The following is a 25,680-nucleotide window of genomic DNA, read 5'->3' as shown; positions in this document are numbered from 1 at the left end:
ATTTTTCCTTAGAACTGAAAAGAGGTTTAAAGGGACCTCACAGTACCGTTTGTTTTGAGTAACTGCATCAAAACAACAACTTTACCAATTCCACAGATCGGATTTTAACAAAAATTAATAAAGATATATATATATATATATATTAAGAAATAAAATGAGCACTTCTTCAAAAGGTTGGTACCTTTTACATTTCTCACGCAAGGTGATTTGACCTATACCTTGGATCTCCCATTGCATCAGTAGGATGGGATAAGATAGCAGGACAGGACAGGAGAGGAAAGGATAGTTGGAATGGACCTACATTTCTCTTGGTACTTCTTGTAGCTTGGTATATACTGTTAGCTGCCTTCCCACAGCCTTTGGTATACTGCTGAAGAGGGATTTGGCTATGACATCTGCTGATTCCTACAGCACTTTGGGGTGAATTGGACGGCTATCAGCTGTTGCTCTTTCCTATGGATATGAACAACGCTGGAAGCTGGAATAACATAAGCAGAATCAAAATGATTACAAGCTTCTGGGAGCACGAGTGGAAAACACTGGTGCTCGTTATCTTTTTCTCAGTTTTGCCAACTGAGGAAAGAGGGCAGCCAGATATAGATGTATAATATAAATCAACTCCTGGCTATGTGGCTGCTGCCAGTATGAGGGTTTTGGTTTTTACAACAGTAAAAACAGACTTGTATAACCTGTTATAACCTCAGCAAAATTGCTGATGATACAAATCTGGGAGGAGATAATGACAAGCAGAAGGCTGTGCTACCATTCAACAAGACCTGGAGAGATTAAAGAGTTCGGTGGAGAGGAGCTTTATGAGCTTCATCAAGGGCAAGTGCAGAGTCCTGCACCTGTGAGAGAATAACCTCATGCATCAATACAGGTTAGAGTCTGCTGGAAAAGAGCTCTGCAGAAAAGAAGCTGGGTGGACAGCAGGTTGGCCATGAGGCAGCAGTGTGCCATTGTGGCCAGGAAGACCAATAGTACCCTGGGTTTCACTAAAATGACTTACAGCCAACAGGTCGAGGGAGGTGATCCTCCTCCTCTGCTCTGCCTTGGTGAGGCCACATCTGCAGTACTGTGTCCAGGTCCGGACTTCTAAATTCAGGAAAGATAGGGAACTTCTGGACAGAATCCAGAGGAGAGCTAAAAAGGTGATAAGTGACCTGAGGAAGTGATGTGAGACTCAGGGCTGTTCAGCCTGGAGAAGTGGAAGAGCAAATCTTATAAATGCTTACAAATTTCTACAAGGTGAGTGTAAAGCAGTTGGAACCAGGAAGCAACAAATAAGCTTTTCACAACAAATATATCTCATATGTAAAAAAGCTTTTCATGGACCATAAGAATGAAAGAACTTGAAAAGCAACGTAGACAGGCATTAAATAGTGAAACTTGAGCTACCGTATTATATTCAAACATGAGTGTGTGTCATTATGTAATTATAAATAAATGTAATTATAAATAATTTTCTCCTGCGATTTTGAAATGCATATTTTGACATATATCTGTTGAACACTTCTGTTTGACAGACCTATTGAAATGGAGGTCATGGCATTAGACTGTCATATTTACCATCCTGAAATGAGAAGCTATAAAAAGAGAGTTTTAAACCAAGAAAAAAGAAACATCCTCAAGGAAAGAATTGTTATTATTTTTAAACTAAAAAAGAAAAAAACAGTTATAGAAAACTGTGACTTCTACATAAAAACAAGGCATTGTTTCAGACTATTACCATAGAAACTCTGTTATGTTTCTGTGAATGTTCTATCAGGTGATGAACATGTAAATCTCTCCACGTCATTTGAACTGGTCTTACATGTTGATACTGTCTCTGAGCAACTGGGAATTATTTCTCTAGCTCCTCATACACAGTAGAATGCAGTCTGTAGGACTGTTTTCTACACGAGGCCACTAGCTCCTGAAGCCATCCATCAGCCTGTGCTTACTTTCTTCACAGGAAGTTCTGTCAGCACTTAGCTGTGCAAACTTAAGTGTGTTTAGTAATGCTTGCTCTGCAAAGTTTCAATTTTCTTCTGTTATGAACATTGAATATCAATAGCTCGGGCAGTATTGGTAGACAGACAGACTGCAGGTCTCTATTTTCAGCAGTATTTTTGCTTCCTGACCATCTAGTGGTGGTTTAATATAGTATATTTTCTTCAGTGGTCTTAATTATGAATCACCAGTATTATCAAATGCAGAAGTTAGTAATTTGGGGGTGAGATAAGACTGAGCTGTTATGTGACAGAGTTTCAACCAGGAAGATCTTGAGAAGATGAAGGAAATAAGTCTTCATAAAGGTGGAATACCCCCATGCATCACTATGGGCTGAGAACCAGCTGGCAGGGCAGCAGTCTGTTGAAAAGGACCTAAGACTTATGAGGGATGCTTGGCTGGATGTGAGCCAATACTGCACACTGACTGTGAAACAGGCAACTATACTTTGTGCAATTGTAGGAGGGTGTACCTGCATCTGCACTTCTGTGTTCTCCAGTACAAGAGAGATACCAAGAACCTGCAGCAGAGGGTTCCTTGAACTGAGGTGTACAATGTACAGGAATAGGCTGAGGGAGTAGGATTTGTATAGTCCGGAGAAAATAAGGCTAATGGGGTATCTAGATATATTCTTCAACTACCCAAAAGCCATATTTTTCTAAAAAGTGTACAGTTGGAGAAGGCACTGGTCAGAAGTTGCAACAAGGGAAATTTGGTGTGGGCATAAGGGAAAAATTATTCAAAATGAAAACAGCAAAATGGTGGGGCTGTTGAAATCTCAGGCTCTGCAATTCTAGAAGGAGCCTATTTCCATTGACTAATTATAAAAAGATATGGATTTCTACTCCATAATTCTCCTCTTCTGGTCAGAAGGCTGATTTTAGATTTTACATCTTAGAGAAGCAGTAACTTGGATGCTTAACTTTGGCATAGCATGTTTGGTGTTAGGAGAGCATAGCAGTAATTTGACCAGAAGGAATGGCTTTTACTGCATTTACACTTTGTTTTCTGCTCAGCACGTTTCCTGTAATTTTGTGACAGTAGTTCCATACTCTTTGCTAGGAATACTTCTGTGAGAAGCAGCACAAATAAAGAAAATTAGCATTATTTTTTGTATTAGCTTCTGAGAGTTGTTCATAAGCAACCTTGCAAGGCTTTGTATTTTAAGTGATTTTGCACAGAATTTTTAAGTATTTACGGAGGGTTGTTTGTTTCTTTCTTTTTTTTTTCAAATATGTAGTTCTATTGAAAAAGCCATTCAATTTTAATTGTTATGCACAAAAAGGGAAGCATGTGCATTCAATAAAAATTCTTTCTTTAGATTAAAGAACACAGCAAAATATAGAAAACAGCTGATGTCCCTGCAGATAGGCAGTCTTTCTGGGATTCTGAAGCTTAAGTACCAAGAAAACAAACGTAAATCATACCCAAGTTTTTCTTGTCAGAGTGCTTCTGTACCTTAAATTGTTTATTATATGCCATGAGTTTTATTTGTTTATTTTGCTTTTCATGGAAATTTTTCTTTATATTGTTTCACAAAAATGGCTTGAGCGAGTTATATGAAATTACTCTTCTTCCTGTCTCCAGAATCTCTCTCATCAGGTCGTATTGTAAAATTCAGTTTATTAATTCCTTCTTCTCAGTCTGTGGTTTGTAACAAACAGTCACAGCCATTTTCATTGCTAGTTTTCTGCTGTCACTGCCTGCCTTTGTCTCTTTGCAGGATTTAGCTCTTCACAGTAAGGGAAAAGTTGAAAAAAAAAAAAAAAAAGAAGAGTTGCCCTGCTAATAAAATTTTTTTTCAGTTTTGAACTACTCCATTAGAACAAGAATTAAGAATTAAGCATTCTAACTATTTGTTTCTTGATAACAATATATCACATACAAAATTTGATTGAATCTTGGAAAGAAAAAATAGTAATTAACAAGGAGAGAGACAATTATCATTATCAGTGACAAGCTTTTTCTCACAATTATGCCCATCACTCATACTACACTAAAGAAAAACAAAGGGAAAATTTAAATCCAAAGCACAATAAAGGACAGGGGCTGGATTAAATGACCTCTAGAGGTCCTTTTCAGCCTCAGACATTCTGTGATTCCATAAGGAATGTTTAATTATTAATGACTTTATCAACATAAAACTGATCAGGTAGAGTGCTTTTGGTAAACTGATATTCTTTATGTAATTACTTCTAACTAAAAAGCATGAGTCTGATCAAAAGGTGAATCCATTCCCCCAGACAATCTCCAATAACAAATTAGTTTCATTGAAAACAACTCAGTGGAAAATGCCTTGATAGGAAGACAGTTTCCAAATGTCCTCCTTGAGGGGCTAGCTGTTTTGTTGTTTTTTTTCACTGGCTTCTCTAAGATCAGGTAGTTAACACTTACAGGCACTGCTTGCTTCAGACTCATTACCTGAAGATGTTTGAAAATGTCCATGAATGAGAGGAAAAGTGTGTTATGCTTTCTGTTGTGGTCATTTCTTGATTTGAATTCTGCTAAGTACTGTTAGAAGAACAAGTGGTACTGGGTGAGATGAAAGGTCCACCTGTTTCACTATTTCTTCTCCAAACATGGCCAATAATTGGTACTTGTGAAGGAAAATAAGCGCAAGCAAACATATATCCCTGTTCTAAAAAGTAGCACATTATTCACTCAAGCTAAGACAATAAATAGCAGCCCACATATAAAGATAAAATATACTCAATAGGCAATAAAGTAGTCATCAACATATTTTTCCGTACATTAGTTATTCAGAGAGTGAGACAGCAGTATCACTCTGAATGATCATATAACACGATTTTGAATAGTGAAATATATTTTGTATTTTAAAATGGTTTTAATGCATTTATTGGCAAAAATACTTAAGAGAGAATGTTCTATAATATTACAATATAATTCACAATATGTTATATAACCTGACTTTCAAAACTCCAAATATAAAAAGGGAAAAGATTTTTCAAGGCTCTTGCACAGCACAACTGCCAGGCCCAGGAATTGGAGCAGAAGCCTGAGGTCATGCTAGAAACACTCATACATTCCAGCACACTTCAGAAAAGATCTTAAGGAACTATACTTCCATGGTCAAGGCTGAATTTTGATCTGATGGATGAGTTGCAAGAAGAAATCACCAAGCTGAGAAGTGTCCCGCAATCAAAGAGAGATTGATGCATGGTATCATGACACAGGCAGACCAACAGCCCTATCTTAATTCCTCACAAGCAGAAGAAGCTATGTAACCTTCCAACCCTGAGGAAACTGATGGCATAACATACAAGATGAGAAAGATTGGACTCTCATTTCTACTCAGAGCCAGAGGAGGATTGGGATGGAAATAGAAGTGGGTGCTGCTGCTCTTTTGAGCAGGATCACTGGAGGCAGCAACTACGAAATCATAAAACATTAGAAAAGAATTTACAGCCCTTTGGAAGAAGTTGAAGGGATCAGAGTTTCCCTCTAGGTTGAGAAGTGGATAGATGGGGAAAAGCTGTGTTAGTAACAACCATAGTCAGGTTGAGATTAGTTAGATTGAGGTCAGTTATAATTAGGAACCAGATCAATACAGGACATCTAGTCGTCAGAATCTTCTGCAGGCTGCCTTATCAAGAGGAGTCTGTTGATGAGGAGTCACACTCACAGACTCTCATCCTGATGGGGGATTTCATCTTCCCATAGGTTTGTTGGGAAAGCAACATGGTGGACTGTGAGCAATCCAGGAGACTCCTGGAGTCACTTGAGGATAACTCTCTGGTTCAGATACTGGACAGACCAACCAGAGGTGAAGCATTACTGGACCGTGTGCTCACCAGTGCAGAGGAGATGATTAAAGAGCGTAAGTCTGGAGGCAGTCTGAGCCAAAGCAACCATACCCTGGTTGAATTTGTGATCTCAAGGAATGTGGGCCTGGCAAAGTGTGGAGTCAGAACTCTGAACTTCAGGAAAGCAAACATCAGGGTATTTAAGGAATAATTGGATGGGATCCCGTGGGAAACTGTCCTTCAGCATATAGCAATAGAACAGAGCTGGCAGCTCTTTAAAGACACCTTTCTGAATGCAAAAGAGTTCTCCATGCCCAGTATAAAAAATCAAGTAGAAAGGTCAAGAGACTGGCCTAGCTGAGCAAGTACCTGCTGGTCAGACTGAGGAAGAATATGGAACTGTACAGGCAGCAGGAGGCAGGACATGTAGCCTGGGAAGAACACGTGGGATGTTATCTGGACTTTCAAAAAGTTGATCTGGAAAGCCAAGATGCAGATGGAACTGAAAGTGGCAAAGGGCATGAAAAACTAATAAAAGAGGTTCCTTAGGTACATTAGTCAGAAGAGACAGGCAAAGGAGAGTGTACCCCCCTTCGATAAATGAAATGGGAGAACTAGCTTCAACAGACATGGAGAAGGCTGAGGTACTCAATAAACTCTTTGCCACTGGCAGTAAAGCTTCCCATGCCTCTAACACCCCTGAAACTCTAGGTGGGGTTTGGGAAGCATATCCATCGTATTCTAAGAGCAGAGCAAGTCAGAGATCTCCTCATGAGGCTGGATAAGTCTATGGGGCTGGCCAACATGCATCACAGGGTTCTGGTGAAACTGGCTGATGTGGCTGCTAAGCCACTCTCCATCTTTCTGAGAAGTCATGGCTGTCAGGAGAAGTTCTTGTGACAGGAAAAAGGGAAACATCACTCAACAAGGCCATGTGCAAAGGGTTGCATTTGAGTCAAAGCAATCCCAGAGATGAGTACAGACTGGGGGAAGAACTAATTGAGAGCAGCCCTGTGGAGTGGGATTTTGGTGGACCAGAAGCTGGAGATGAGCCATCAGTGTACTTTTGCATGTTGGAAGGCCGCCAGTATCCTGGACTGCATCAAAAGAGGGGTGGCCAGCAGGATGAGGGAGGTGACTGTCCTCTTCTGCTCTTCCTTCATGAGGCCCCACCTGGAGTACTACATCTAGGCCAGGGGCCCCCAGTGCAAGAATAATGTGGAATACATCCAGAGGAAAGCCACAAAGATGATAAGAGGAATAGAGCACCTCTCTTATGAAAAAAGAATGAGGAAACTGTGCTTTTTCAGCCTGGAGGGAAGGCTCTGGAGAGATCTTCCAGTACTTGTAGGGAGTAAGATCAACTTTCTATTGGTTTTAAACTAAAATAGTATAAATATGTGTTTTGGAATAAATCTTTTACTCAGAGGCTGGTGAGGCCTCAGAGAAGCTTTGGATCCCTGCTGTCCATGGGATGAGGCCCTGGGCAGTGTGAACAAGTGGTTGGCAATCCTGATGATCCTTAAGGTCCCTTCCAACCTAAGTCATTCTATGATTCTATAACTGTATGGATTTAAACATACTCAGGAGGCACTGCTCTTCACAGGGCTTAAACTGATGGTCATCAACAGAATGGGACTGCTAAGTGTATTAGGCCAAGTTCATAATCAAACAGATTTTAGAGGAATGTCATTATCATTATTTAGATCTGCCTCCAATGAATTCATTTCTTCATCCACTTCAATAATTTAGCATAGATTTAGGGAGCAAATGATTCAAGACAGTTCTAGTACTTACGCATTTTAAAACAGAAGTTAAAAATTAATGGAAAAATAAATAAATAGATAAAAAGGTAATACATTAAATTCATTCTTTCCACTAGTGTTGTTAAGAGAATCACATAAGTTAGAAATTGAGTGTTCTTTGTGTTTATTGTCTTCTAAAAAGCTGTCTGCCCTATAATACTGGATGAGACCATTTCTTAGAACACTTCAGGAGAATGAATGAATTTAGCAGAAATCATAAATAAGTAGGAGACACATCTTTTAAAGCCTGTTTTTACTAACGCCTCTTTTCCTATTCATCTTTTCAGACAACATGAGATTCCAGTAGATACACTGTGTTAACTGAATGTAGTTTTGTGGCAGTGCTTTATGGTTTAGAAATTTAGATAGACTTTTTGTATCAGTAATAATGATGAGTTGGATGACATCTAGAAAGACTATCAAGTCCAACTGCCTGACCACTTCAGGACTAATCAAAGGTTAAAGTATATTATTGAGGGCATTATCCAAATGCCTCCTGAACTCTGACAGGCATTTGACCACCCTCATAATAAAGATGTCTTCCCTGATGTCCCATCTGAACCTCCCCTGGAACAGGCTCAGCTAAGTGCCATTCCATCCTGTTATTCATTCCCAGGAGCAGAGTGCAGCTCCTCTCTGTGCATCCCTCTTCAGGAAGTTATGAGGCTTCTCAGCCTCCTTTTCTCTTGACTAGACACCCCATGTATCCTAAGCTTCTCTTCACAAGATGTGCCTACCAGAACTTTTACCGGCTTTGTTGCTCTCATGAAACTCCTGCAAGGACCTTAACATCCTTTTTGTATATACATATGCCATTGCTAATTGCCCAAAGCACTAGTCTATCTAGACCCTTCTGAATGATCTCGCCCTACAGAGAATCAGCCACACCTCACAGTTCAGTGACTTTTGGAAACTTACTGAGAATGCATTCCACATCCAGGTCATTGATAAACAAATTGAACAGGACTGGTACTAGAACTGAGCTCCAGGGAACACAGCTACTGACTGGCCATCAGCCAGATGTAGCCCCATTTACTACAATGCTTTGAGCTCTGCTATTGAGCCAGTTCATCACCCAGCATAGTGTGAACCTGTTTATCTCACAGTTAGACAATTTGTCCAGAAGGATGCTGTGAGGAACAGTATCAAAGGCCTTACTGAAATCCAGAAATATGTTGTCTTCTGTCTTCCCTTTATCCACCAAACAGGTGACTTTATTGAATGAGATCAAATTTCTAAGGTAGGACTTTTCCCTGGATGACCCTAAGTTGACTAAGCCTGATAATAGCTTTGTTCTTTCATTGGCTTTCTGTATCCCTCAGGATATTTAAGTTCTGAGGGACTGAGGTTAGACTAACAGGTCTGCAGTTTCCTGGATCTTTTCTCATGCCCTTTTTGTAGACTGGCATAAAATTGGCTAGCTTCCTTCCCAGTCTCCCATGGCCTTTAGTATATCATTGAGAGGGATCTAATTCTTTCAGCACTCTGGATTGAATATGATCAAGTCCCATGGACTTCTGAATGTTGAGTGTGCTGATCCAACTGTTCCCTTATGATTTCACTAACCACAAATGGAAAATCACTGATCCCCCAGTCATGGTCCTCCAGCTGGGAGGTCCAAGCAGGCCAAGATGAAGCAGGCCATCTCATTAACATTAGAAGCTGAGGGTGAAAAAAAAAAAAAAAAAGGCATTAAATACATCGATTCATCCACTTCCCTTTCTTGAAGTCCAGGATAGCAACTCTGCTGAACTTATTTCTCCTTACACCACAGCTTCTCTGGACAGCCTATGACTGTGCCTCGCTACCCTCTGAGTAAAGAATTTCCTGATAGCATCTAACCTGAATCTCCTTTTTTCAGTTTGACACCATTTCGCCTTGAGTTGTCACAATCGAACTGCATAAAAAATTCATTTCTCTCTTCTGTTTCTAAGTTTGTAAGAAACAAGAGTTTTTGATGCAAATAAATAAAAAAATAATAATAAAAAATAAAAAATAAGAAAGAAAGAAAGAAAGAAAGAAAGAAAGAAAGAAAGAAAGAAAGAAAGAAAGAAAGAAAGAAAGAAAGAAAGAAAGAAAAAAGAAAGAAANAAAGAAAGAAAGAAAGAAAGAAAGAAAGAAAGAAAGAAAGAAAGAAAGAAAGAAAGAAAGAAAGAAAGAAAGAAAGAAAGAAAGAAATGATGAAATAAAATACAGATAAAGGATGAAATCTGTTCTTTCCAGATCTGTGTTCCATAACTGTTCTAATAATAACCATAATTAAACTATGTGAAGACTGCAAGAGAATGAGATGAGAATGGCATACTTAGAGAAAGCATCCAGGAGAGGTATGGGTTTTTTATAAGTCCATAGCCAAAAGAAATAGAAAATTTCAAGAATTTCTTTAGGAAGCAATTAAGTGATCAAGCATGGCTTTATGAAATAGCAAACTGCCACATGGTACATCAATCCCATTCAAGAATAAAAGGACATTTTATCTGAATCAACATTCAGGAGAATATTTTGTATGTATACTGAAGATCACAAGAGTGATTCTTATGTAACAGCTGTCAGTGATTATAGGAATATTTTTATATAAATAAGACGGATATATAAATGAGTAACAATTTCAAAAGAAAAATAAACATATGGAAGCAACTCCAGTAAAATTAGAAGAACTAGAATTTATTCAGGCTTTATAAGAGTTTTTGCTTTTTTCATCATAGTTAGAGTCTTCTCACTGCACCTAACCTAGTAGCAGCCCAGTTTTCTCCAATATTGGTCATTTCAATCCAACCATGGTCATTTCAAAACTATGGGCAGCTAAGCTCCACCATACTGCTTTTTTACTCCCCCTCCTTAAAAGGATACGTCGAGAAAATATGATAAAAGAAAGGCTCATGAGTTCAGATTAACTCAATTAACTTCACGAGAAAAACACACTCAGCATTAATGCAATTTATTGGCTGTTACTAACTGAGCAGAGCAGTGAGACCTAAAAGCAAGCGAAAAACACCTTTCCTTTGTCTACCCTCTTCCACCTGCTACCCCCAAGCAGTGCAGAGAAATGGGGAATGGGGACTGTGTTCACCAGCTGCTGCTCCCCCATGATCACTCTGCCCCTGCTTAACATGGGTCCCTTCTGAACTGGTCTTCCTGGGCTTCCCACAGGCTGCAGCTCTTCAAACACTGCCCCAGCACAGCTCTACACCACAGGGGCCATCCTTCAGGTGTGCTCCAGCACTGCTCCCCCAGCCCCTCAGTCCCACCAAGGGCTCCTCCCCATGGATTGCAGCTCTGGTCCGGGTCTGCTCCTGCACTGGATTTCCATGGGCTGCAGCCTCCTTCAGGCCTCATCCACTACTGCACTGCTGCTCCATTGGTTGCATGTGGAGATCTGCTGTATGTTGTGCACCATGGGCCTCTTCTGGGCACTAGGGGACTTCTGCTCTGCACCTGGAACACCTCTTGCCCTTCTTCTGCTCTGACCTTGGTGGCTGCAGGGTTTCTTTTCTCTCATTTTCTCACTCCTCTCTCCCAGCTGCTATTGCACAGCAGTCTTTTCCTTCCTTTAGTCTGCTCTCCCAGGGCAACCACAATGTCACTTATCACTCAGTCTGCCAGCCCTTAGTCCCCCTTGGAGCAGCTGGAGCCAGTTCTGATCTGACATGGGGCAGTGCTGGGCTCTGCTCTGCCACCCCTGTAGCACCCCCCTGCTCTCCTTCCCACAAGAACCTCCCGAGATAAACCTAATACACCAACACAGATAAGGAGTCACACTGGCTGAAGGCATGCGCACATGCAGCAGACTGAATATTTTGTTAGCTGGTAGTTAAAGGACAACTTTCATAGAAGATTAGAAGTTACCTCACTTCTGGCAAAAGTCCTACTTGTCGCAGTCACATGTCAGGTTTACCCCAGCAATGTGTATTGCTCAGACCAGGAAGTCCTACCTGGTCCATGTGAGCTGCTGCTTTGTCACAGTTAGGCACACCCGCTGGGCTCCCCATAGCTGAACCCCTGCTGGGCCTCCAGTGTGCCTATGACACAAAGGTCATACTGAGTGAGGGCCCGTTCTTTAATCATCCACTACACAGTGATGTAAAGATTACCAGCATGCCTGAGGGTAAAGAAGGCAGTTTTTATAGCTGGTGAAATATTCACATATCCCAAGCTCTGCTATCTTTTCTCGTGAAACACATTATTAATAGAATCACAGCATAACAGCATGTCTTGGGTTGGAAGGGATCTTAAGTTCCCACCAGCTCAAGCTGACCAGGGCCACATCCAACCCAGCCTTAAGTGCCTCCAGGGATGGAGCACCACTGTTCTCTGGGCAACAGTGCCAGCACCTCACCACTTTCTGCATAAAGAACGTCCCTCTGACACGTATTGCAATTCTCCCCTTTTTAAAGTAATTCCTCTTTGTCCTATCACTATCAAACCATGTTATAAGTCATTCCCCTCCCTGCTTATAATCTCCCCTCAAGTACTGGAAGGCTGCAGTGAAGTCTCTCCAGTCAGAGCCCTGTAAAATCACTGTACATCATATAAGTAACTACTAGTGCTGGGACTCCTGCTGTGTAGCTGCACAGATAACAGGAGTGCAAAAATGAGGTGCCCTAACTGCAGTCTGGTCTGGGCGCTGGTGAGAGGAGCACAAGGCCTGCAGTCACCAAAGCGATTGTGTCTTTGAGAATAGCAAAGGATGCTGAGAAAGATGCACACATGTAAAGGCTGGAAATGTGTTATGAGCAATCTTGAAAATAAAGCAGTTCCAAGTGCTTTTTGTCTGAGACCAAAAATTTAGAAGCAGGGAAGAGCTTATTTTTGGTAAATGAGAAGGCACATCTTCAGATCTCAGCCATTCCCATGGGCCTTTCTGAGGTAGCATGAGCTACATCTCTTCCAGAACGATCAGTACTGTGCACTAAAGACATTCTGCTCCTAGGTGCTGCTATTCTGGTGTGTACATGACCAGTAAAGGGGCAGGACTGTTGAGGTCATGTGAGAATGAGTGAGGGGTCATATCACTTGCCACATCTTCTTTTGTTCGAAAATGGCCATACCAAATACATTTTGTCTCTCTAAAAAGACACATGAGGGTTTTGGCAGATGCTTCTTTAAAGGAAGTTGTGGTAAGGAGAGAAGGCAGCAGCAAACAAGTGTTGCTCTCTGAATTCTTACTTCTTTTATTCTTTTCTCTACATTTAAGAAGCTGAGGCTTGTCCTGTTTGCTCTCTCCTGAGTTCTGGGAGGAAGTGAGCAGGGAGAAAAGAAGGGCAGGGACAAACAGCTGTAACCTCTATGCAGGCAGTTTCTCATTGAGGAAAGCTTGAGAGCATTTTTAATAAAGGCTACGGGTGAAGAAAAACAACCAAGAACACAGATTGCTCGTCTCCTTTCATGTATTCTTTCAGTCTGCCTGCCTGCAAAGTTCCTTTTAGTGTTTTTCTTCCTAAAACCTTGTTGCTTCTTCTTATTGGCTCCTCCAAGTTTCATCCCCTTTTCCACCTTCCTCCCAGTGTTACTGTTGTAACACTGTTTTACTCTTTTTGAGAGAAAGTGAAATTATGATCATTTGAGAAGTCTGAATTTGAGTTTGAGGAGGCTGATACAAGCTGTGATGCTAAGGCTGGTGAGATTACAGTGGTGCAAATGTGATTGTAGTGAAAATGAAGTTAGGCCTGTGCTCTCTTCTAAGCCCTCCTTTCCACAGATGATCTGTTGATGTTAATGTAAGGACAGCTGTTTGGAATTTATCAGCTGATTTTAAGTTTCCAAGCCTATCTTTTCTGAATAAATTCATCTCTGGGAATGAAACTATCAGGTTTCCAGCCCAGTTACATAATAATCTTTCTTCATTGACTGTGCAGAATGCTTAAAATCATGGCCTAAACCAGAGTTCTAAAGTGGATCCACCATTACGTGATGAGGAATGAGTCAAGCCCATAATGCCTTCCGCAGACTTGCCAAACTCTATTCTCAAAGAGCCATGCTTCTTTTTACCCTGTTGGAAGTCAGCTCCTTTTTTCATGTGCTGGTGGCTTTTACCTTCCTGCCTTGTTTTATATTTGTGCTCTGTTTCTATTTGCTCCAGCATCTTTCTTCAGCTTAAGCAGCTACTGGACTGGTCTAACGCGTACTTCTGAATTGATAGGCATACACCATCTTCATAAGGGCATGTAAGTGCCTGTACCCTTTTCCACGTGAACGTTTATTTTGCCAGATTCAGCCAGCCAAGTAATGTTAGTCACCGTGTAATAGGTAGACTTTAGATCCTTTACCTCATCTTGGTAACTTTCCTTTTCACCTATCCTAGTTTGAAATAATCTTGTACATGGCTGACCTGCATGTTGTGCCTTTGAGATTTTACTGCTACCTTAAATATTCCCCTTAATCCAGCGCTGCACGGATCACAGTTGTCTGTTCTTGGCAGTATTCCACAGGAGCCTAAGTATGCTTGTATAGGCTTGCCTGACTGGCTTGAGTGTAGCTAGTGGTATAACAGGCACACCGGCACTTATTAAAAGCCGAAGAAAATTACTTCAAAATGCTGAAGAAATATTTAAGAACTGTCTCACACTGTACTGCCTGCTGCAGTTGCCAAGGTTGCATTGCATCAGCTACCTATAAAATAGATTGTGAAGGTATAAATGTCTAAAGTTATCCTTGTTACAAATCTCAGGGATAGTTATTAGCTCATGTCCCTCATCTTGTCTTTCACTAAGCCATTGGTGATTCAGTCTGTGTTCTGTCTTATTCCCTTCACTCAGATTCTAGGCGTATATAGCCTGTTTTTGTTAGGAGAAAATATATACATGCAGACCCTTAATATTATTACAGTCCTCTTAGAGAAAATAAGACAGTGATGATGTGAACCAGTACTTCCTTGATTCACCTTCATTTTGAAAATCTCTGCCCTCTGCAGGATCTTTTCTCTCTCACCTTCTTCCTGATCTGATCTCCCTCTATTTAGCAGCAGCAAGTAGATACAGACATAAAGAAAACAAAACAAAACAAAACAAAAAACTATAGCGTGATGCATTTCTTCTGCCTTGTGAAATACCTATTAAGTTCCACTGTCTATTCCTTTTCTCATTTCTGAGGATACAACCTCCTCCTAAACACACATTCCCTGTTTACCTTTTCTGCTCAGAACAGTCAGTGGAAGAGTTTGACTGCAGCTAGCTGAACACACTGATATTTTAGGGCATAGTTTTATGATACCATCGACTGAAACTTTATTGCCAGCTATGCATTCCATTCCCATATTGCTAGCATTTGTTTGACCTCAGAGGGAGTGTGTTCAGAAATTTATAATGGGAGGTAAAAAAAAGGAATTACAGTCTACCATTTTAGCTCTCTAAACTCTCCTAACCTGGCTTCCCGTGGATAACACAGCAGACAAAGGGGCAAAGCAAGTGGGGGCAGAGTGGTACTTCCTCTCTGCAGCAGTTAGTTTAGTCCCTCTGCACTGAAAAAAAGCTGAAGTTCTATAATCTCTGTGTAAATAGATTGCAAAGTAAATGTTCCTTACTCAAAAATGCCTGCCTGTCTCACCAAGAAACTGTTCATAAGATTATTGATTGTTTGAAATATTCTGCACAATGTCCATTTAGTCATAAAATATAACCAGTTCTGACCTCAACTATAGAGACTTGACTATAATGACAACTAAACACCCACATCACAGTCTTGCTTCATTATGAAAAAGAATGTTCTTGCTCAATCTTCTTGCTTTTCACTACAAATGCATGCATTTTATTTTCTATTCATTGACTTGAATACAGATAATATAAAAATATGGATCAATGAAAGCATTAATAAAAATATGTTAAAATGCCTTCAGGTAAGGAGCGGTTCATGTAAATAATTTAATATGTTAGTAAAATCTGAAACACCATTACATGATCTGAAATTACATTCAAAGCAGAAGAAAAAGCTAACAAAAGTACCAAAAATATATATATTTTTTTCTATTTAGTCAGCTTTTTTGCTGTGTAATCAATACCTTTCATTCTGTTGTAATTTTTTATTAATTCATTTATTTATTTTTTTGCTATTCTAGACTATAAAACATGGACTTCTGTTGCACAGTGGGAATTACAGACATGATTTATGTTAAAGAGTTATTAGTTATAAAAAAAATTCAGGCAATAAGCATTTCAAAGGAGCCACAACAACCTGTAGCATACGCAGCCAATGCTTTAAAATATTCTTTTTCTGCTGATGCATTCCTCTGCTCCAGAGTACACCTCTCACCTTTAAAGCTGTCACACTCCAAACATAGCTTGCACTGAAGAGAATCACTGTTTTGCCTCAAGCAAGGAACATAAGTGTTGCAAAACTGACTCCTCCTCTAATGGGGAGAGCATGTACAAGTACACAGAGTTGTATTTCTGCTGGAGCTGCCAGGCTGAATATTTTGCAGTCAGAGCTGTAAACCTTGCAGGCTATTTCTTTGTTTAGCTTTCTACTTTGGATTCTTTTTCTCCCCTCTTTCTTTCTGGATTTTTTTTTTCTTTTTTTTCTTTTTAATATATATGTGAAACTCTTTCAAATGCTGGATTTCCTCCTCCTTTTTCAGGAAGTATTCATGAACTGACATGGGTCAACATACTTCTCATTACCAGGCAAAAGTAAGTACTGCAGTTAAACCTGTTCCTACCGTGTGTTTACCTGTCTATGTGTTCTTGTAAAAAGGACAGAGTAGACTTTAGTTCTATTTGCAGAATTTAAAAACTTAAAGAGACCAAGTTAAAATTAATGTTATGTGAAATCTTTTATACTTCACATTCTGTAAAAACACCATTTTCATTTGACAGTCAGTGCTTTCTCTTTTAAAATGTGAAAAGAAGCCAGAAACGGAGATGTCTGTCCTGTGCACTTTATTTTTTATTTTTTCTTTTAATGATATTCAGGATTGTGTTTATTTTTGGAAAACATTTTAATGCAGTTAGCAGTACTGATCTCATGTTCCTACCCCTTTATATTATTTATGTTCACTAAGTACACCTTATTTCTGCCATTCATTAATGAGCATATGGCTAGTTGAGGAAATAAGCCTCCTGGAGCTCTCATAACTGCCGTTATACCTTCCCCTATCTACTGCTCCCTAGCTATTATTTTATTCTTCCTGTATTACCCACTTCGGTGTTCATGTATATGCTCATTAGTTACAGGTCCTGTTCTGTGTTATTTAGATTCTTTTGATATCAGCATAGACTGTAAGTTGAAGGTTGAAGAGAAATGTATCAGAGAAAAGGGAAAGAAAATAAAAGCTGCTAAATGAGCTAGTGATAAGTAAAGAAAATGGTGGGGGTTGATTCTAAGCATCTTTTTAGCCATTTTCCCCTGCATCCTATTGAAACACTGCATCGTCATCATCAGTGATATTTTTACTATTCCAGTAGTCACCTGAGAATTCATTAATGGCCTGAGAAGGGGAGGGGAAATGTAGAATACACAGTTTCCTTTGCTATTAGTTCCCTCTAGAGAGCGCAGCAGCCTGCAAGACAGCGTATGGATTATGTTTCCATATTAGAAGCATAAGCTTTCCCTTCTGCAGAAACGTTATGCTGCAACTATCTGCCTTTTTTTTTTTGAGAGATAGTTTGCTATTATTTTCAGCTGAACTACTCTGTTCCCCAAGGCAGGTGGGTAGATTGCCTATGCAGCAGGCAGGTTTAAGCATAACACTTGGCTGTGCAATGAATGTAGCCATTTACTATATACACTTTTAGTAGCACCAAGTATCTGCAGAAAGTCTGTGACATGAGTGTGTATCAGTCTTCTGTGAAGATGTACAGCCTAGTGAAAGAGTCTGTCACTGAGATGAATGTCTGCTCTCATTTGGCACAGACCTTGCAGATCTTTAAGGAAAACAGAATGTGGACAAATGCAGATACTATGAATGCAATGAGAAGCAAAACTGATAGGTAATCTTGGTGTTTTTTGTGTTATTAAAGTTGGACTAAGTTTTCTTGTGAAGGCCAGTACACTTTGACAGGACAGCGTTATCCAATAGACTCATCTAAGAAGGTTAGCTCAGGTGTCTGTGTTTTCATCTTTAAATCTAAGGGAGGTTTTTTATGTTTTTCAACTGTTTCCATTGAAATGTCTTTATTTATTCATTCATTCATTTATTTATTCATTCTTGTTGCCCAGCTAAAGATCCCTTCTAAATGTGTTTGGTTTTCATGGCTCCAACTGAATTAGCACCTGTTGCAAATGTGGCTCTCTTACCTGTAATGGTGCCCCCAGAAATGGTGCTGGCTTTTAAAATCTCTGGCTTTCATTTAGAGCCTTTGGAAGTTTCACATTTCTTACTGTAGTGAAGCAAATGGATTTCAACCACTTCAGCTATATCAAGATCTCAGTCTAAACTTTTAGTCTCCCAGGCATGTTTTCTTTGTCAGAATTCGACTCAGGTTAATTAGAGACTCACAAAAATACTTTGTTACTACTACCTCTTGAGTTTGCCTTGCTGAAGGTAACATTCTGGCACCTTTAGACTCTTAGATTTACAAACCTTAGTACTGTTTTGTTTATGTTTGTGTACCTTCATGTACGTACGTATGTTTCTATATACTTATCCTTCAGGCAGGACTTTGATTTTTGGACCAAACTCTTCCTATTCAATTCCTTTCCTAAAAAGATCTACTCCATCTTGAAAATCCTGATCTCCCATGGCCTCAACTTCAGTGCCATTTTTGGTTCTCATTCATGCCTTTTGTACAATTGCCCTTCAGAGAGACTGCATGAATTCAGAAGGTAAAATCAAAGGGCAACTCATCTAGTACCACTTGGTTGGACTAATTAATTGGGCTACTTTAATGCTCTAAGTACTTCATTTACAAAGACTTTCTCGTTGTCCCATTCCTGACTACGCTTTCTAGGGGGATGCCTTAATTCCCTGGTAAGGTCCCCATTCCTACTTTGCACTGTACTATCTCATTTTCTCTCATCCTGACTGATCTTCATTCTTTCAAAGAACCAGCTCATGTTATTACAGTAACTTTTATTGACTGTTCAGCAGTAGCTTGCTGTCCTTCTCCACACCACTTTCTAATTGCGGAACAATTTAATAAACCATTATGAAATCAAAGACTCCAGTTTTTCCATGAGGCAGCTATCTCACTTTCTTGACCTTCCTCCTTCCTATATTTTTTTATTGCCCCACCCCATTGAAGAGGTAAAGACCTAACCTCTGATAGAATAGTATCTCACAGTTCTGGTAGATACAGGTTCAATTTAACTTGACCTTTAATCCCTGTAAAAATTTACTTGCTAAGGAGCTTTCATATCTAGCAGACCTTTTTTTTTTTTTTTTTTTTACACAATCACTTTTTATCTGTACAGTTTGCCTTTATGTAACTTCTATCAGAGCTACAGCTTCTTCTCTTGGTTTTGCAGACAGCGTAACTGGACTTTTATGTAACTGAATTTTCAGTTCATTGGCAGTTCTGAAAACTATCTTTAAGGACCAAGTAATTGAAATTAACAGGTTTTCTTAATTGTGTTTTGGCAAATTGAAAAGACAAACTTCATGCTGAACTAAGCATTCAGCTAAAGCTGCCAAATCTGAAAGAAAACCATTTCATTTTCCAGATTTCCTTCAGAAATAAGCAAATTATGCATGTGTCGTATGTATGCAGAACATAAATTTTCCTTATAAAAACCGTAATTAAATATTTGCATGTTTCAGAAGACTGGTTCTGTTTTCCTTCTCTTTTGTAACAGTTTCATAAAGCTTGCATGCATGTTTCAGCTGACTGCAGTCTGTGTGGCTGGATAAAAACCTCAGCCAAAAACTTTGCTCAATGTAAATTAGATTTCTCCTCTTCCTTTTCTAAAACCATCCATCCTTTTTGGCATGGACTTAACTAGTACAAACATTCTTCTGAGAATCTTGTGACTACTTTTCAAATTGCTTCTTGTCTGTTATGAGTGATCAGGAAGGAACATCTCCAAATCACGTAATTTTAGACACTTGCAGCTGTTGTATCCTCCATCAAAATATTCCTCTCTCTTTGTCAGGTTTGGATATTGATAAACACCAAGATGTCAAAACACCAAGTTATCTCATCTTACTTGGAACTTGCATTCTACTTACTTCTGCTTTAGAAATTACAGATTTTAGTCCTTTGAAATTCAGTCAAATTGCATGGCAGTTCTCAACAACTGATGATTGCATTTTGTTAAGGAATGAAAATTTAATTTGTAGTGTATTCAAAGCCATTTCTTATTCCCAGAAGAATATGTGTAGTAGAATTCTGCACTAATAATGATGTTTTCTGTATAAACTATCTTATCTTGGATCTCTTTCTTGCACTTTTGTGTTTTGAGTTACAGAATAGGTTGTGAACTTCCAAAACTGTTTGCGTAGGATGTTTGAATGGGAGACTGGGTAGAATTTGGATTGGGATTCTTAAAATAAAAAATTAGGGAGCATTGAACCAGGATGAAAATTAGATCAGTTTCTGACTATATGAATAAGGAATCTAGTTGTAACTATAATTAGTCAGCTGTAAGGCTTATCTGGACATTAAATCTTAGAAAACATAAAATAATCTGACTTTTACTTGTAAACAGATATCCCTTTTTCCATCAAACTGTTAACTCAAAATTGATTTCTGATAGGAACATTCCTTGGGATATACAATGAGGTGACTAGAAGAGGGAGAACAGAGATTTGAAAGGCAAAGCCATCAATTTTGTTTCAAATTACAGTATTCACGAACACAGCTCACTTCCACTGAACAGCTCCAATTGAGATCTGCTGTTGTTCAGGCCTTGAAAGTCCTCTTCATGATGGCAAATTCATTTGCAATTGTAATATTATTTTCCTGTTATTTGAAGACCTGTTTTTATATGAGCTTATTTACTCAATAAAATAAACAAAATGTTACAGCATATTTGCATTTAGTTTGGGTATTAAATTATCCCATAATATGTTATGTCACTCTGTTATACAGAACCAAAAACATATTTCACCATAGAAGCAACATTTACACAGATAATTTTCGTTAAAATTGGTATCTAATTGCAAGGAAATTTGAAAGCAAAGGTATACCATCAAAATTTGTAGAAAAAAGGTGTAAGAGAAAAATAGAGTTAGAACTTTTGCAGTCACTTGATTATGTTAGAGAAGTTTGTCAATTCAGAGTGGCAGGCTACACGTCACTAACAAATCATTTGGTAGAAAGCAATTATATTTGTCTGTCTTGTTTTTAATATACATGTATATAAATTTAATTTTTAAATTAAATATTCCAACCAGCTAGAAGTTATAAATCCATAGGAAATCAGACTCAGCAGTTTTGGTAATTATGGAGTCTCTAAACAAGACCATCTGACAGAAAAAGAGATTGAAAAGGCTGTGCAGTGCAGTATTCAAAGGTTTCCAGACTCTGGACTCTGAATACTTTATTATGTGTTATTTTCCATATTTCACTGAGAATTGTGAAATTGGTAGATAAGAAAAAAAGTTTAAAAAATTGACTCAGAGATACAAGTAAGTATAAATCTCAAGCATTCACGTATTTCCATACTCCAAACCTCTTGTCTTATGACATGGATGTTGTACGGGATTGAATACTCACCCCAGAAGCATTTGAAACACATAAGGATTACAGAAGAGTATTCAGAAGTTTTTTGAACATGTTCACTCATTTGCACACTTGTGGAGAGTGCAGGAGGCTTTAGATGATCTCTGCAACATGCTCTGTGGGGCAGATTATGCCTGGACTTACCATAGGAGCCAGTATTAGGAAGAAATTCTTTACTGTGAGGGTGATGAGTCACTGGAACAAGTTGTCCAGTGAAGTTGTGGATGCCTCTTCCCTAGAAGCACTGAAGGCCAGATGGGGCTGTGAGCAACCTGGTCTTGAAGGAGGTAACCCTACCTATAACAGGGGTTAGAAATGGGTGATCTTAAAGGTCCCTTCCAACCCAAACCATTCTATGATTACCCTACCTGCTGCCCGTATCTGCCAGGTGCAGCTGCGGATCTGCCTGGTGACCCTTCCTGTCCTGTAAATACTCCCATACCTTGCAACAACATATGACCATCCAAGCAGAGGTGCCTGCTTAGACTCAAAATCATAAAGGTTGGAACTGTCCGCTGGAGATCATCGAGTTCAACCCACTGCTTTTCAGGTGGGCAAACATATTGCACCAAAAAGGAGCTAGAAGATTATTTTACATTTTGATGAGACCACTAGAATTTTAATTTGTCTTCTGAAAACCCAGGGACATTCTACTTTATTTTGTTTGCTCTTCTTGCCTCTATCTTGGTGCGTTAAAATATGAAAGGACGAAAGTGTAAAATAAATGTTAAAAATACAGTTTTCTGAAAGATCTCTACAGTTTATGGCCACATTTAAGGAAATCATGTCAGCCTCCCATGTATATTAGACTACCATCATGATCCCCTTAGCTTCACAGTTAATGATGTTTTTGTCTTGAGGAATTTTTCAATCTCCTGATTTTCAGTCCCCTGACAATGTGAAGGAACCTCTTGTATAGGACAGGAAATCGCAACACATTCATTGTTCCCCTGGGGTAAAGTCATTTCTTATTAATAGTGTTTCTAATTTCTTACATTTCCACTTTTAGTGTACATCTGATACATTACAGTGTCTCTGAGCAAGTATGTACCAGTTCATAAAAACACTTACAAACTCTGCACTGGTAATTTCAGAAAACTTTCAGGCCTCCAGCTGAAGCAAGAACAAAAAGGAACAATCACAATATAAAACCAGAATTTGTATAATTTAGGACAGAATGGTCTTTTTGATGAATTCCATGTGCTGGATGCCTCCATATGGTGTCAGACTTCCTCCTTGAAGGAAACAAGAACTAGTCTTTGGAAAAGTAAGTGTGACATGTAGCCAGATCTCGTACATCTGCTCCCAGCTTGATCCAAAAAAAAAAAAAGATCACTGCTTTTGCTACTTCTTGACCCCACAACACTAGCTGGGAAATGCCAATCTAAAATGAGTAGGCTTTTTCTTTAAAATGCAAGTTTTATTTGGTCATCTGATGCAAAGGGAAAATAAAGAACAGTTCAGTAGGACAGAGTCATGTTCTATGGTAATATGGTAGGTAGGTAAGTGGTTGTGTGAATACAGAATAATAATGAAAAATACTTTAAAATAGAACAAAGTTGCATACGCTAAGTGAAGAATAAAGACTTTAAAAAATATGTTAATAGGGAAATTACTTATTAAGATGTGTGCTCTGCAGACAAAAGGGCCAACCATACCCTGTGTGCCTCTGGTACAGCACTGCCACCAGGTGAAGGGAGAGGTTGTCTTCTCTGTGTTATGCAGCCTCACCTCCAGCACTGGGCATGGCTCTGAGCACCATAATAACATAATGGTAATATAATACTGTTAGAGAGCATGCCAAGGAGGGCAACAAAGGGAAGATGCTATAGGGCAAAACACTTGAGGAGTAGCTGAGGGCCCTGGGTGTGCTGGGCCCAGAGCAAAGGAGCTGAGAGGAGGCTGCAGCTCCTCAAAGGGAGCGGAGGGCAGCACTGAACTCTGCTCTGTGCAACAGCGACAGGGCCAGAGGGAAACTCTGCCCCAGAGGGTGGTGGGCATGGAACAAGCTGTCCAGGGCAGCAGGCACAGCCCTGAGACATTTGGACACCACCCTCAGACACAGGGTTTGGGTTTGGGTGGTGCTGTGTGGAGCTGGGAGTTGGACTCAGTGATCCTTGTGGGTCTCTTCTAACTGTGGATGTTCTGTATTCTTTGATTCTATGATTCTTTCTTTCAAGTTATTTATTCCAGTCTTCCCCCCAAAGGAAAAACCCGGCCTTGTGTGTTTTATTATACCCAGATCATCAAGTATCTGCTCAGCCTAAGTAATGCTAAATTAACCCAAAGTGCTTATAATAATTACTAATATGTGTTAAAATGCTGCTTATAAGTAAATCCCCTCTCTAATGATACTACTAGGCAATTAGTGTATAGATTATTTTATGTCAAATATAGATATGTTATATTTGAGTAGTAGCAGCATGGCACTGTATTGCAGTTCAGAAAGATGGAGGAGAGGGCAAGGAATGGCAGCCATCTAAAGGAATGTAGTTGGTATCTGTTGAAAAACAACTTTCATCCAAGGTGACAAGGAAGAAAGTAAGGTAAAGAACAAGCGAGAAGGAAGAGTGGGGGAAAGGAAGGAAAACAGTTGTTTGTGGCGTAGCTGACCCTAGAAATTTAACAGCTTGATAAAAGCCTCTCAGTCCCATGAGGTTAGCAGTTAGAGCCAGAGGGGAAGGAAAAAGGATGGGAAACTGATTTTTATATTGTGCTCCCCAACAATGCCTGCACCAGGATTTTTCCACAAAGCAGCAATTTGAACATGATGAAACGGGTATCAAAGGACCTGGGAGCTGTCAGGCGAGTGGGAAGTGGGACTTGCAGAAATACAATGCCCTGACAGCTGAAATAATATTCATAGTGTTGGAAGTAACACTACTGAAGTGAGTCCATTATTCATCCACATCCATGTTGCTGGGATGTATAAATGTTTTCTAGCTCCAGTATCAGAGTTCTAACTACTAACCACTCATAAGCCTGGTTGATAATCCTGCAATTAAGAAGACAAGGGATTAAACAGATGAAAATTCTTACAGCCTCGGAGTTGGCACATTCTTTTGGAATCTTCTCCTGGGGTTGCCAGTGACAATTTCTCTTTTCAGCTGACATCATTGGAAGGTTTATCTCAATCTACTTCTACTCAAAATATGCTGAGCACCAGGTGGTTACAGATTTATCAGTCCCATTATCAGTCTGTGCTCTGGCAAATGACAGTAGTAGTTGAATCATTACAAACAACAAAGTACAAGCTACATTATCTGCAGGCGAACCAACTTCATATTAATACATGGAGCACTGAAATGAAAACAAGCATTTCTATATTTCACCTTGTTAAGTTGCATCTGTCACTCTAGAAGGTTCTGACATTTTAAGAAAATACCCTATAATGTAGTAAAGACTAAAGTGTGAAGGAATAAATGTCCTATGCTTGTATGTGAACTTACAAAGCCCAAGTTGGCAATGGTATCCCTGTTTTTCGGGACATTACTTTGAAGTAGAAGCCTCTTTTCAAAAGCTGTAGCATCTTTATAAAGGAGTTTGGAATTTACTAAGTCACATGTTAAAAGTGCTGCTGAAAACAGCCAAGGATGTGATCAGATGTAACTTCTGAGTGGTTGTGGCCAAGTTGCAAACATTGGCAAAGCAAGAGGTCTCAGGCCTTATTTATATTAGGAGACAGCTTTTAAAAAGAGACACGTCACAGCTATGAAGCAGAGGCCTTCCTCAGACCCTTAAAAGGAAAAGGATGGGTAGAGCTACACTGCATTCCATCCACAGCAGGAAGAAGTAAGAGAATAACAAACTCTACTGAAGAGTGGGATAAAAACAAGAAATCGAGAGTGGGATGGCCCATTCTGCCACTAGAAGAGAAGACAGAATATAAACAGGGCTGATTTTTGTTCATGGCTGCTCAGAAGAATTTAACAAATCCAAAGTAGATTTCTTTGGCACTGGTAAGACAAGCATCAAGAAGAGCTTGTCCATTAAGATGCCATTGGTTGCAGCTATAGCAGAGATTGCTTGCAGGAATTTTTTTCACGGCTGAGAATGGGGAAGGTTGTGTAGCTCTGAACGACAAAGCTCTGCAGCAAAACTGGAAGAAAAGAGGTGAATTACCCATTGCCATCAATTTCCAGCCAGTTGGATGTCACATTAGGAGACATACCTATTCTGAGTTCGTAATGCACAGTCTGATATGTTAGGAGTAGATGACCTGGAATTGGCCATCAAGACTTCATTTTCTTCCTCACAAGAGGCGTGTTTACTGCTGCCTCAGGTTCAGAAGAGCAATTCACAATAGAGAGGTCTTTTGGTAAGTGTAACCCCCCACCTTTATCGTACTAAATTATTTATTTGCTTTTCTACCAAAAATCTTAGCCCAGCTGCAATTTATCTGATGTATGTCATGTTTGGGGGGGAAGAAAAAGAAGAAAGAAAGAAAGAAAGAAAGAAAGAAAGAAAGAAAGAAAGAAAGAAAGAAAGAAAGAAAGAAAGAAAGAAAGAAAGAAAGAAAGAAAGAAA

The 25,680-nt window shown here is 39.4% G+C and overlaps 1 protein-coding gene across 6 annotated transcripts in view; it reads left to right on the top strand.

Moving 5' to 3' along the window:
* The window catches only part of PRLR (prolactin receptor), a 128,243-nt gene that overhangs the window by 13,364 nt on the left and 89,199 nt on the right, over window positions 1-25,680 (top strand). For all 6 annotated transcript variants that reach the window (XM_015848354.2, XM_032441134.1, XM_015848359.2 and 3 more), the window contains one exon: window positions 16,131-16,182. The gene's annotated coding sequence lies outside the window, so the exon portion shown is untranslated. The remainder of the gene's footprint in view (window positions 1-16,130; window positions 16,183-25,680) is intronic.

This window comes from Coturnix japonica, chromosome Z (genome assembly GCF_001577835.2).
Source record: "Coturnix japonica isolate 7356 chromosome Z, Coturnix japonica 2.1, whole genome shotgun sequence".
NCBI lineage: Eukaryota > Metazoa > Chordata > Aves > Galliformes > Phasianidae > Coturnix > Coturnix japonica.
This window is presented reverse-complemented; position numbering and strand designations above follow the sequence as displayed.